The sequence below is a fragment of the Lissotriton helveticus genome, chromosome 5_1 (genome assembly GCF_964261635.1).
Source record: "Lissotriton helveticus chromosome 5_1, aLisHel1.1, whole genome shotgun sequence".
NCBI lineage: Eukaryota > Metazoa > Chordata > Amphibia > Caudata > Salamandridae > Lissotriton > Lissotriton helveticus.
Window position 1 is genome coordinate 775,364,225 of NC_136065.1, and position 14,578 is coordinate 775,378,802.

The 14,578-nt window shown below is 41.8% G+C and overlaps 1 protein-coding gene across 1 annotated transcript in view; it reads right to left on the minus strand.

Moving 5' to 3' along the window:
* CDH23 (cadherin related 23) overlaps window positions 1-14,578 on the minus strand; it is a 1,152,220-nt gene that overhangs the window by 442,446 nt on the left and 695,196 nt on the right. The window lies entirely within an intron of this gene.

Below are 14,578 nucleotides of genomic sequence, written 5' to 3' on the forward strand. Positions count from 1 at the left end.
ATAATTATCAGATTGATGTATGGTTCACAGATATTTATGTTTAACATTTTTTTCAACAGAGGCCCCTGAAGAAGGGACAACGGTCCCGAAATGCATCGGGCCAACCTGCTCAACAATCGCCTAAAAAAATCTTTTTGCTGTGATCTTTCTGTAATGTCTGTATGATATACAATACAATACATTAGAAAAATGAATTGTGGAGTGTCAAAATGAAAATGATTATTATTTCAGAAATATGTTCATGAATTTGAAAATAATTATGAAAACAGCAAAATAAATATTAAGATTTTGCAAATTCTCACATTGAGTTTTGGAGAAATATTTTCCCTAGCGAGAATAGAAGGAAAATAGTGCACAGAGCTGTGCGTTCGGTAAGGTTATTATATTTTATCACTAACCACGTGCATTAAATTTTCTTGCCCTAACCATTTGTTGCCTGCAGCCTATATCCTGGTTCACAGGCTTAGGTGCCCTAAGTAAGATCTTCAAATGAATCCTCCTCGAACTCAGAAAGACCGCCACTCACGCCCTGGTCATCAGCGGACTCGGCTACAGAAACGCACGCTACGTCGGAATAAACAAAAACCTCACACACAAGCTACAGAACATCCAGAACGCCACTGCAAGACTGGTCCTCAACCTGCCAAGACACTGCCACATCTCCCAGCACCTGCCCACACTCCACTGGCTCCCCATCGAGGCAAGAGTCACCTTCAAGATGCACACCCACAAGGCCCTCCATGACATTGAACCAGCATACCTGAACAGCCGACTCAAATTCCATGCACCCCAAAGGACCCTACGATCAGCCCAGCTCTCTTACGCCGTGGTCCCCTTGCTCCATAACAACCAGAACAGGAGGCTTCTCCTTCTCCTTCCTCGCAGCCAAAGCCTGGACTGCCCACCCGCTCCCCCTCAGGCAGACAACATCGCTTCCCATCTTTGCAAGAAACCTCAAAAGCTCGCTCTTCGATGGACCCCCTCCTTGATGGAATGGAACCTGCACCCCCCCACCCCCAGCGGCTTGAGACCCTTACGGGAGAGTAGTCGCGCTTAACAAACGCCTGATTGATTGATTGATTGATCTGCAACTTTAATTTTTCTAAGACTAACCACCGCATGTCTTTAGGTTTGTGGCTAAAGTCTAGATAATGTTTCACTAGAGGGGCAGTCAATTTACCTGTCCGGATCACGGAACGATGTTCCGTAATTCTGGTATTGATTGCACGGGAGGAAGATGAAGCAGGGTTGGTCCTGAAGTCAAACAGGACACGAGAGTTCGAGGAAGGGGGCTGTTAAGGTGAAATTCCACTTCTCTCTGAAGTTTGAGTAAAAAGGCTTATTTCGTTTCACCCCTCTCACATTCCTGAAAGATAATTGGCCAGAAAGCACCTGGGCTTCCTCAGAGTCTCGCCTCTACTTCATCCAAAGTTCACGGGCCACGGACACAGATGCCCTAATGCCGCAGGAGTAAGCAGGCAGCTATTACAGCTGTACAGCGCCACCTAGGGACGTGTGCGCGTACAGCCAATAAGATGTCACCATCCTTTTTCGCGGCCCAAAAGGTCAATATCAGGGTCATCGCGCTCTTCAGCTGATTTCGCGATTATTTCGTGAATCGCGAAAAGCTGGAGGGTCTGTATCTTTAACCTTCTCCTTCTTATCCTTTGTTTCAGCTCCTTCTTTCTATGAAAGTCTGTCCATATGTTATGTTATTTAATGATTTCTGTGATCACTTAAATAATACGTTTTTATCTATTAATGTTCTCCTATTACTTCATATATTTCTTTTGTTCAGATCTCAATGCCACTTTTTTAGGTTCTGTTATTCTTAGATAGATCTCCATTAATTGGTACTCTTCGTTTGCCATTACCTGATAGTTATATAGCTATTTTATAATATTGTACATATCAATTTGAAATTAATGTGAATGGTCTGCTATAGACTAATTGATGTATGTATAAGATTGATTTATATGCTTTTTACAGGTATGACTTGTTTACTTATGAAATGTCATCCTATTACAGATGTTTTATTTACATCATTTTTAGCTTCCTTCTACCTAATATTTTATTCCAAGTAACTGGCATTGTTTTTGAAAATACTTTCTTATTAATTATATATCTTACTTTATAGTTTCTTTTCTATAGGTAAGTATTCTACATTCTAGATTCTATCTTCTACCTCTTACCTGTTTTCCTTTTCCTTTGTTTACTTTCTATATAGAAGTTTTGTTATATGTTATTTTCCACTGATCACCAATGGAATGCGTCACTATCTACCAAGCTTTTCCTACTATTTTATGCTCCTATTTTTTTATGTTCTTATACCTCTAATAATGTTAGGTCAGTCTGAGGTGCACAGTTAATACTCATGCTCTTGGGTTACTATTACTTGATAATGGTATAGTTATTTTATTGTGTTATACGTATCAACTTGAAATTTATCTAAATTATATTTATAAATGGTCTGAAGTATGTTAGAGCTGGAATATTTATGCACTAATATAGTACTAATTTGTTTGATTACATAATTGTATTTCTTTGCAGATGTTCCTCTTACATCAGAGTTCTTCAATCTGCGGGGCGCACCCCACTCTAATCTTACCTTTGTTCTCAACGTAGCAAGTCTTCTTGGAGAACTCCGGTATGGTACAGAGGGGGAGGAAGGGGGAATCGATGGGGCACGACGTGCCCATGCTTTTGTCTTGTGTTAACTGTCCCAGGAGGGGGTTAATTCATAGAGCTGAAATGCTTCAGATGCTAAAACCGAAAGCAAGTAACAGACATTCATTTCAGCTGCAGACGGAGGTAAGGAGTCTCCTCTGCCCTCTGCTATGAAACTGAATGCAAACAAACAGACCGCCCTGTTCCTTTACGATTGATTTCATAACAGAGAGACTCCTTGCCTCCCACTGCAGCTGAAATGACTGTCTGTTAGTTTGCTTTCAGTTAAAGCAGAGGAGACTTCCTGCCTCCCACTGCAGCTGAAGTATTTCAGATATAGAATCAACCCCTTCCTGAGAGGATTAGCTTTTCCCAAAAAGTTTCTTTAAAAATTACACAGGCAGGCATGCAAAATGCCATACAGCCATGTGTTGTTTAAACAGCATGCATATTGCTTGCTTGTCTTGACACTAAATATGGTTATAAATAAAGAAGTATGTATTAATTTGTAATCTGACTATTTTGTCTTTGTGCCCTTTTATTATCAGTCATGGATCATTCAGGCAGCCCTAGAACGCATTTAAAAGTTATTTCTATTTATATTTGCTGTTCAAAGTATGCATAGACAAGTGCTGAAAATACAGCTTTATGTGACTGCTTATTTTTGTACCGCCGGGGACATCAAAATAATGAGCTGGCAACCCTAATCACAAGACTGGGAGTTTGTTGCAGGATCGGCACAATATTTATTTCCTCCACCCTGATCCCTGATTACGGCCATAATAGCAATAGTTTAACACATTTGAAACTCTACGCCACTGCCAATAACATGCTGAGTCACTGCAAATCTGTCTGGGATTGCACCTTGCATTCAGACAACTCGCTCCTCATTCTCGCCCTTCACTTTCACGCTCACCATGGATTCACAGCGATCACAATGCACTCACACTGATCCTGATGCACTCACACCACTCAACCACTTACCCTGCACTCATAGTATTCACTCTCCGCTCACAATGCACGCTGTTCACCCTGTACCTCACTCTGCAGTCACAGGAGCACATTACTCAGCCTGCACTTATGTGACACTTCACTCACCTGTCCCCTCACTGCTCAATCTGCAATCTCATTCAAATAAGCCCACCACTAACCATACATTAATTCACCCCACTCTGCACTTAGATCCACACCCAAATTCATAGGTCACCTCACTCACCCTGTAGTCACTCCTCTCACCATATTCTCACACTGTCGCATGGCTCACTGTGCACTCACATGGGCACTTCTGCCACCCACACAGTGCAGAGGCTTAATGTGCCTGCTACAAAGAACATGTACCAAGCAGATCACTGAACTGAGTGTGAGTAAACATTGAGTAGCGCTATAAAAAAATTAAATGTTTCCCAGAAAGGTGCTATACAGAGATGAGGTGCATCGTTGGTAAGTGGTAGTGTGGACATTTATGGAGAATGAGGAAATGGGGGAGGGGGTGCCAAAAAAAAATGCTTCACTGTGTGCGACAAGTGCTAGGGCCAGCCCTGTCAGGGAGTGTTAGCCCCCACCCAAAGTTCGGGTCTAGTTGCGCCCCTGTACACATGTATGGGCATGTTGTGCCCCATCACGGTTTTCGTCCTAAATTACGCATATACATGCACTGCAATCCAGCCTTCCAGGGGGGCCCTTGATAGAGACAGCTCTGTTTTTGCCCCGATGGCCTGGAATAAACAGATTCTTGTAAATACTGTTTTGTTTCATTTCTTTTTAATGTAATGTGAGGGAGTCTATTACTATTTGCAGAGAAATGTGTTTGTTTCATGAAACAACCATAAAAAAGTTTCTTTTAAAGTTTATTTTAGATCCAAGCGGGTCCTCACATATGAGAAACTGGAGGATTTCACAGATGATATTCGCTGTAAAATTAGTGGGCTGCCGCTTTGTTACAACAGTGAAAATACAGCACAATCTCTGAATATTAGATGTAAACGCTTTTAGAACTTCGACTACATTGCCTGTGCACCGTTAGTAGCCTGGCTAAAGAGGGTATGGCAGAGCTGAAGGTATATCATTTAAACTCAAAGCTGTACTGAACAAGGGCCCCCAAAATATTTTTGGCCCAGGGCTCCTAAAATCCTTAACATGTCCCTGCCACCACAAAGTCTGTCAGACAATATTGCTCTGAAGTAAAATAGACAACATCATTAATTTATTATTGGTTCTATTTTTATTTTTTAAACATAAGCTCAATGTGTCCTAAACCCCCACTGCTTCAGGCAAGCAACTTATTGTACCACTAAGGAATTCTCAATTAGGTTTTCGTTCAGTGCCCTCTCTGTGGACTTTCAACTTTGTATTCGGATCCATAACTGGTTGGTGGGCAATTATCCCGTTATAATAATTTCTAGAGAAGTTTTGTTTCTTGTGTAGCAGCTCTGAGCTAGGGAGTGCTCGAAAAATCTGACAACTCTGCCTCTCTTTGAGTCTCTGTTTTGGCTGAAAATGTCTGCAAAATATTCAGCTTTCAGAGAAACTGCTATCAAAACTCTCTTGTCTTTCAGCTCTTTCTTTTTATGTGAGATTGGATTCTCAGCACTTGCAGTATTAAAGACTAAGGGGCATATTATCAAGGGGGTTTATCTCCGCTTTTTTGGCTTTAAAAGCCAAGAAAGCGGAGATAAAATTATCTCCCTGTTACCTAGCTGTCGCAAACACCAGTTAGCGACAGCTAGTAGGAGATAGCGATATTGTTGCTGTACTCTTTTACCAGAAGTATGTACTATTTAAAATTGATGTATACAAATGCCTGGTAGAAATGTAGTTTCCCTTAATGTTAGGGGTTTGAATCACCCGGTTAAGTGCGGCTAGCTTACAGGAGCTGCAGAGTTGTTTAGATGCCAACGCAGGCGCTGCATGCATTCTTGCTGGCTTTAAGAAGATTAATGAGTTAACTAAAAAGATATTAACAATTGCCAAGGTCAGTAGAAAGAGGGACAACATAGGGTGGTTTGATGGAGCCTGCACTAAGTCCCTACAAGAATTAAAGAAAGTCCTAACAAGTAGTATCAGGGATAAGGGAGCTATTACAGTTCTCAGGGCAATCTATAAAAATCACTTGAAACGTAGGAAGCAAGAGCTACGTGAGGAAGCCTGGGACAATCTTTCTAAGGCGGCAGAGCTCCCTGATAGTAAGCTCTTTTGGGATACTGTGAATAGCCCCTTCCTTAAAAAGTAGGAATACCCTGTCTTAACAGCTCAGGTTAGCGAGGAAAGTTGGGTCTGGCATTTTACCCGCATTTTTAATCCAAGGGGAGAAGCCACCATATGTCCTGGGCCTGACGTTTGTAGCCAAAAACTACCCCTTGATATCACGGTCATGGAGGTGGATAAAGCCATCCGTAATAGCAAGGGAGGGAAGGCCCCGGGGCCAGACGGGGTGCCCGTTGATTTGTATAAGGCTGATATATCGTTATGGGCCCCCTTTTTGACTAAAGTTTTTAATGCGGCAGCTACGGAAAGCATTCCCTCTACATGGGGTGAGTCTATAATTATTCCTATATATAAGAAGGCAGACAGACGCGAGGCTAAGAACTATCGACCTATCTCCCTTCTAGACTCCTCCCTGAAAATAATGAGCAGGGTACTTTTGGTGCGTCTGGAGGAGTGGGCAGAGGCCAATGGAATCTTAGTAGATTCCCAATATGGGTTTCGCAAGGGTCTCGGTACTATTGAGCAGTGTATCAATCTAGACCTGATTGTAGGTAAATACACACGGGCCAAGCATGGTTCGTTGTTTCTTTGCTTTGCGGACCTATCCAGTGCATTCGACCTGGTGGACCATGAGTTATTGTGGTCTACATTATTAGAACTGGGTGCCCCAGCCGCCATCATCAATTTTTTGGCCAGATTGTACACCAAATTATCAGCCCGGATTCGATTTGGTCAAGCGGGGGAATGCACTAATGACATCAGGGTCAAATCAGGTATCAGACAAGGATGTGTTCTTGCCCCACTCCTTTTTTCCCTTTTCATCAATGCCATTGATATCGAGCTGAAATCGGTTAATTCTGGTGCACCGCTAGTTGAGGGCCATGCGACCCCGTGCTGCTTTATGCAGACGACACGGTCCTCCTTTCTAGAACTCCTATCGGTCTGCAGAGACTAATGGACAGATTTTCAGATTTCATTAGGGGGAGGAAATTAAAGATTAATAATTCTAAATGTAATGTTAAGGCCAAGATGGGCAAAAGTGCTTTTGGTGTCTTCAAATTTGCCTCCAAACTAGGAAGTAGACGTATATACGATATGTTGCATGTCTATCGCCATAGATGTGCCCCAGTTGCACTCTATGGATCAGGTGTTTGGGGTCATTGCCGACATGGGGACCTGCAAGTGGAAGAAAATAGTTTCTTAAAGAGACTTCTTTGTCTTCCAACATCTGCCCCTACTGGGTTGGCTCACCAGGAAGTTGGGTTGGCCTTTTTGACGGATCTCATTGGTTTAAGACCGCTAATGGCCTGACGATCGATTTGGGCTAAGGAAAAAACTGGTTTTACCAGGAGAATCATCAATGATTGCCTACGCCTGGATAATTGTAACCTGATCCCATGGCTTAATTATGTCATAACATCATTCAGAGACATATTTGACCTGAATGTCTCTGCAGACCCTGCTAGTGCTACTGATATCTCCAAAAAGGAGCTTAAAAATATCTATCTGGGGGGTAAAGCTAAATTGCGCGGTGAGGCCACCAGCCAGTTCACAACCCATCAATTTTCCTATTCTAACAATCTGAATAGTTCTGGCTTTTCAAAATATCTGAAGGTGGTTACTAAGCAATCCAACCAGTATGTCCTTACCAGGTTAAGACTGGGTATCGTACATAAACTGGTGGCTTTCCCCTCGATAAAAAAGCACCCATATATCTTCTGCCCATGTGATGGAATCTCGACGCAGAGCACTGAACACTGTTTTACTTATTTGTCCATTGTACCTGTACCTCCGTATTGCCTATCTTAAGCCGCTTTTGAAAAAATATTCTGTGTCCACAATCAAAACTGCTACGAGGCTTTTATTTGCACTTGACGATCCGGATGTGTGTTTTTTTACAGCTGTTTTTATTTTGAAATCTGTGTCCGTCAGGAAAAGTATGGTCTTCACAACTAATTAAATAACTGTTAAGACCTGATCTTTTGATATATTAACATGTGTTTCCTTCCGTTAGTGATTGCAAGTATTTAACATTGTAACCGGCCTGTAATGCTGTGATGTATTTTATGTGCTTTTATGATTGTTTTTTTAATGATCGAATAAAGCTTTTTGAAATGAAATGAATCACCCGGTTAAGAGGACTAAGATTTTAGACTATTGTGAGAATTTATCAGGTGATTTGGTCCTACTTCAGGAGACTAACATAGGTTTTAAAGAAACTCTTCTCATGATGAAAGATTGAGTATCAGATGCTATATGTTCTGTGGCTTCTGGGAAGAAAAACAGAGTTATTAAACTTATTTCTAAAAGATCTGGTTTATCTATAGTTGCAGCTGAGCATGATGCTCATGGAAGTTGGTTACGTACATGTTTGACTAATGGCTCGGATGATCTATATGTTGTGAACCTATATGCTCCGAATATAGATGATCTAGATTTCTGGTGTGCAATCAATAAAAAACGGACATTCCACAAAATTAAAATTGTCGGAGGTGACTTTAGTCTTCCTTTCGACCCTATTTTGGACTGGCACTATTCTTTTAAATTTCGACACCCTAGAGCACACAAACATTTGCTAAATATGTGTTTGTCACATCGTCTCTTGGATGCTTGGAGATGCACAATCTGACAGGTAGTGACTTCACTTTTTTCTCTTCACCTCATGCTAGTTTTTCTCGTATTGCTTATCTTCTGGTTAACGCTTCTCTTTTAAAACATACTACGAATGTAATCATTCATCCAATAGCTGTTTCAGATCATGCTGCAGTCTCGTTAACCATCCTTAATCTTACGGATACTAAAGGACCCCGTAATTGGCGTCTAAACACAGAACTCTTGAAGCATATTTCTGAGGTTAAAGAACATAATGACAAGATTGTTGGTTTTTTCAAAGATAATGTCAGTGGACTCTCCAATACTACTATGGGATGCTTTTAAAAGTACTATAAGAGGTCACATTATTAAAAAAATGGCTAAAAGGAACAGCGACATTAGGCAATCTTTTCAGTCTCTAGGGGACGATATTAAACAGAAAGTGGTATTATATAGACATATTAATGATAAATCTCTCTTGCAAGATATTAAACATTTAAAATACTCTTTCACCTCCATAGTTACTAAAAGAGCTTATATTGGAGTACACGCGCAAAAATCTCATTAGCTATTACTACGGAATAGAGCTGGCAAGTTGTTAGCTGCTACCCTCAAATATCAGAATATCAATACTACTTATATCTCCCATATTACTGATAAAACTGGTTTGAGAAAGTTTCATACCCAAAAAATTCTTGGAGTGTTTCGAGAATCTTATGAAAATGTATATACCCTTCAAAGTCAATGTACTAAACCCAAATGCCAGCAGTTTCTTAACTCTCTTCCTACTACTACTATCTCGAATGATGATATGATTGAGCTAGGTAAACCAATAGAGATTGAAGAGATTGTTAAAGCTATTAAGGCTACTCGATCGGGGAAAGCTCCAGGGCCGGAAGACTTTCCTGTTGCCTTTTATAAAATGTTTACTTCTTCCATAATGAAATACCTTAAAAAGATTTTTGACAATGATGTTCTTTCTGGTAAGGTTTTGGGTACTGCTGCTGAGGCTACTATCGTAGGTACAAAAGGGGGTGGTGATGGACGGAGCATCTGATCCAATTAAACACTCACACCCAGTCAAAAGATCTGGGTTTGATCCATCACCGTTCTTTAGCCCACTCTGCCACCCCAGTTCAGACATGCCTATATGCAAATCAGTCTGACCCTGTGCCTCATGGGAACAGTCCAGCCCAAACTGCCAAGCCATGCCTTCCCTGGACCGGAAACAAGCTTCCGAGGACCGGTTTCTGGCATTACAGCCGTCTTCAGCCCGGCTTGCTTGAATCCAGTGGCAAAGTGAGCAAGGGACTCACGTCTGAGCATACCCTGCCACACTTATGGCGGCCAAAAGCGGTACAAAAGGGGGTGGTGATGGACGGAGCATCTGATCCAATCAAAGACTCACACCCAGTCAAAAGATCTGGGTTTGATCCATCACCGTTCTTTAGCCCACTCTGCCACCCCAGTTCAGACATGCCTATATGCAAATCAGTCTGACCCTGTGCCTCATGGGAACAGTCCAGCCCGAACTGCCAAGCCATGCCTTCCCTGGACCGGAAACAAGCTTCCGAGGACCGGTTTCTGGCATTACAGCCGTCTTCAGCCCAGCTTGCTTGAATCCAGTGGCAAAGTGAGCAAGGGACTCACGTCTGAGCATACCCTGCCACACTTATGGCGGCCAAAAGCGGTACAAAAGGGGGTGGTGATGGACGGAGCATCTGATCCAATCAAACACTCACACCCAGTCAAAAGATCTGGGTTTGATCCATCACCGTTCTTTAGCCCACTCTGCCACCCCAGTTCAGACATGCCTATATGCAAATCAGTCTGACCCTGTGCCTCATGGGAACAGTCCAGCCCGAACTGCCAAGCCATGCCTTCTCTGGACCGGAAACAAGCTTCCGAGGACCGGTTTCCCCTTTTGTACCGCTTTTGGCCGCCATAAGTGTGGCAGGGTATGCTCAGACGTGAGTCCCTTGCTCACTTTGCCACTGGATTCAAGCAAACCGGGCTGAAGACGGCTATAATGCCAGAAACCGGTCCTCGGAAGCTTGTTTCTGGTCCAGGGAAGGCATGGCTTGGCAGTTCGGGCTGAACTGTTCCCATGAGGCACAGGGTCAGACTGATTTGCATATAGCCATGTCTGAACTGGGGTGGCAGAGTGGGCTAAAGAACGGTGATGGGTCAAACCCAGATCTTTTGACTGGGTGTGAGTGTTTGATTGGTTCAGATGCTCCGTCCATCACCACCCCCTTTTGTACCGCTTTTGGCCGCCATAAGTGTGGCAGGGTATGCTCAGACGTGAGTCCCTTGCTCACTTTGCCACTGGATTCAAGCAAACCGGGCTGAAGACGGCTATAATGCCAGAAACCGGTCCTCGGAAGCTTGTTTCCGGTCCAGGGAAGGCATGGCTTGGCAGTTCGGGCTGGACTGTTCCCATGAGGCACAGGGTCAGACTGATTTGCATATAGCCATGTCTGAACTGGGGTGGCAGAGTGGGCTAAAGAACGGTGATGGGTCAAACCCAGATCTTTTGACTGGGTGTGAGTGTTTGATTGGTTCAGATGCTCCGTCCATCACCACCCCCTTTTGTACCGCGAGGCTACTATCGTAGTCATGCTAAAAGAAGGTAAGGATCATTCTGATCCCAAAAACTTCCGGCCCATTTCCTTGTTAAATATGGAAGCAAAAATCTTTGTGAAAATTTTAGTAAATCGTCTAGAATGTCATATTCCTAATCTCATTCATGAATCCCAAAAAGGAATTGTCAAAGGTAGGCTTGCTAGAGACATTGTTTGTACGTTCTGTCATATTTTAGAAAAGAATCAAAAAAGAGGAACCCCGAGCAAGAGAAAAAGTATTCACAGATGTAGATAACGAGATTTGTGCTCAAAGTAAGTGTCCATATATAAACTTTTGTAGTCATCAGTCTTTAAGTCCTTTATTTACTTATTCACAGATGATCAAGAAGACTTGTTTGATGCACGTGTAGAATCTTGCTAATGGACAACAGCCAACAGCCAACACGTGTTTCGTCAAAGGGTGTAACCCAAAGACTTCCTCAGGGCCTCGACAAGTCTTTTATATACGTCCTTCCAAATCAGGTATATGTCCAAATTCAATTATAAACCTCCAATATTCCAATCTCAGCATAGATAGGCAATCAAAGATGTATTTCGTTTTAAATCACATTTCCTGTTCGACACATATCGATCCTCTAATCAGGGACACCGCGCATGTTAACTGTCGCGGTCCGGCGTCGTGCCAAGCAATGACTAAAAGACTGATGACTACAAAAGGTTATATATGGACACTTACTTTGAGCACAAATCTTGTTCTCTACATCTGTGAATACTTTTACTCTTGCTCGGGGTTCCTCTTTTTTGATTCAATGTTATAATAACAATTATTTTTATTGTTATTTTTTTACACCGTTGGGTGGTCGCTGTTTTTGGTTCCCCTTGATGCAATTTATGAATATTTATCTTACAATAGTCACTGCTCAGGCCATGCGCTGATTATACCTGACTACCTGTTGTTGCAAAATATTTCAGAAAAGGCTAAACTGCTCAATTACCATCTGCGGCGATTGCCCTTGATGCCGAAAAGGCATTCAACAAGGTCTCTTGGTATATTTTTTACAGTCCGTGTTAGAATCTAACAATCTTGGTAGTTTTTTTATTAATATGGTTATGGCTCTTTATGCGCAACCGAAGGCTAATATTAGGATTAATAGCACAACGTCCTCCTTTTTTCATCTTCGTCAAGGTACTAGACAAGGATGCCGCTTTCACCCCTTCTTTTTCTATTGATCTGCTTCTCCGCTTACCTAATATGAACCGGATATTAAAGGTTTCCAATTTGGAACATATACACTTAAAACGGCTGCTAATGCTGACGATGTTCTTATTTTTTATGAATACATTGAATCAACGATTCCTTCTATTTCTCATCTTATTCATACCTTTTAGGATGTTTCTGGATATACTCTTAAAAAAGAGAAAACAGAATTTTTTCCTTTGAATTCTTTGTGTCTTCCTTCTCACTTGGGTAACTCAGGCTTTAAGTGGCAATCTACATGCATTAAATATCTGGGGATCTGGTTCTGTAAGAATCTTACAGACACTGTTACTTATAGTGAATTCCATATAATAAATAAAGTTAAGGATCTTTTGTCCTGCTGGTCTCCTAAATACATCTCTTGTTGGGGCAGGTTACAAACTCTTAAAATGATGATAACCCGAACCATTAACTTGTATCCTCTATGCTACCTATAAAGCTTACGTCTTCTTTCTCTCATGAGATTGACGCAATCACTTCAAGATTCTTTTGGATTGATGAGAGCTAGAATTACTTACAAATATCTTGGGATACCCACTATATTAGGAGGATGTAACCTCCCTGATTAGAATCTATATCAGATTTCTTTCTTGGTGGCTCAGGGAGCACTGTGGTTCTCGCCAGTACCCCAACATATACCTCCATGGATTTTTATAGAACGTGAACTGTGTGCTCCCTTTTCCACTCTTTCTTTGCTCACAATTTCACACAGTACACTAGCACACTCTCAACATATATTAGATACAGTTAATGCGCTGAAATACATTGATCGGAAAGTTTCAAAACCTATTCATAAGTGAAGATGGACATCTTTATGGTCTAATCCTAAGCTTGTTACTGACACTGATCCCACCTTCGCTCTTTCGTGGGCCAGCAAGGGCATCAGACTGGTGAAAGATCTTTATGATACTAATCATGATCCTCTTCCTTTTTAGCCAAAACATATAATCTCAATAACATGGATTTTTATACTTTTTTCTAAGTTAAAAGTCAAACTTTCTAAAATACCCCTTTCTACAGATTCAGTTACTGTCTCACTTCTTTCTACGTGGGTACATTCAGGTCATACTGCTTCAAAACAAATGTAATTCTTATCTGCTCCTCTACCTACACAGTCCACAGGTACTTCTGCTAAATGGTCTCGCCATTTTGAGGACAACTTTTTTTAAACATATTTCATAGAATACCTGGCAATTGATAGGAAAATTATCTTTACGTAAAAAAATTGCTCCTTCACTGATTCAATCTAAACTTTTTTATATGAATCTCTTACACTGGATTCCCGCTCATTTGCACAAGCTGAAATTAAGGGAGAATGATCTTTGTTGCAATGAGGACGATTGGGTGGGCTACCTGGAAGAGATATATGGGAACTGGCCAGTACAAGATAAGGCTGGGATGCCAGGGTGGTCACTGGTGAGGGACGATCTAAAAGAACGTTTTGCCCCCAGTTATATAAAGCAAATTATAGCAAATTTGAACCTCAGTCGTGCTGCCGGCCCAGACAATCTTCCAGCTGTAATAAGAAAGACTAGACCAGAATGGTTGGCAGAGTTTTTTCAAAGATGTACCAAGTGATTTTGGTGACAGGAATTGTACCAGAAAGTTGGAGGGGTGCAATTATAAGACCAATTCATAAGAAGGGTGATCGAAATCTACCGAAGAACTATAGGTTAATAAATCTCCCAGATATAGGGGAGAAAGTCTTTGCAAAAGTCATTTTGGGACTACTTAAATAGTGGGCTGAAGAAAATCAGATCATACCCCCAGAACAGGGGGGTTTTAAAGCAGGCCATTCCACAATTGACCACTGCTTTGCTCCCTGGGCCATAGCGCGGAAATCGATCGAACAGCGGGGGGATTTATTTTGTTGTTTTGTGGGCTTCCACGCAGCTTTCGATCTGGTGGACCGGGAGCTATTGTGGGAGGCCCTAATCAGTTATGGTATCCCAAAAGATTTGTTAAGTCTGATCCAATTGCACCACATAAAGAACTGGGCTCAGATAAGTTTAACCAGGAAGATTGAGATTGGAAATGGGTTGCGGCTGGGATGCATATTGACCCCCCCCTGCTGTTTTCCTTGTTCTTGGCAGATCTGCCATTGACCTTAGGGAATGCCAATGGGGCAAGCCCAAAACAAGATGGTAAGCATATTGCATGTTTGTTCTATGCTGGTGATCATAGACCAGACCGAAATCGGCCTGCAAAGGAAACTAAATATATTTGACGATTATTGCTCAAAAACAAAACTGGTGGTTAAAATGTACAAGAC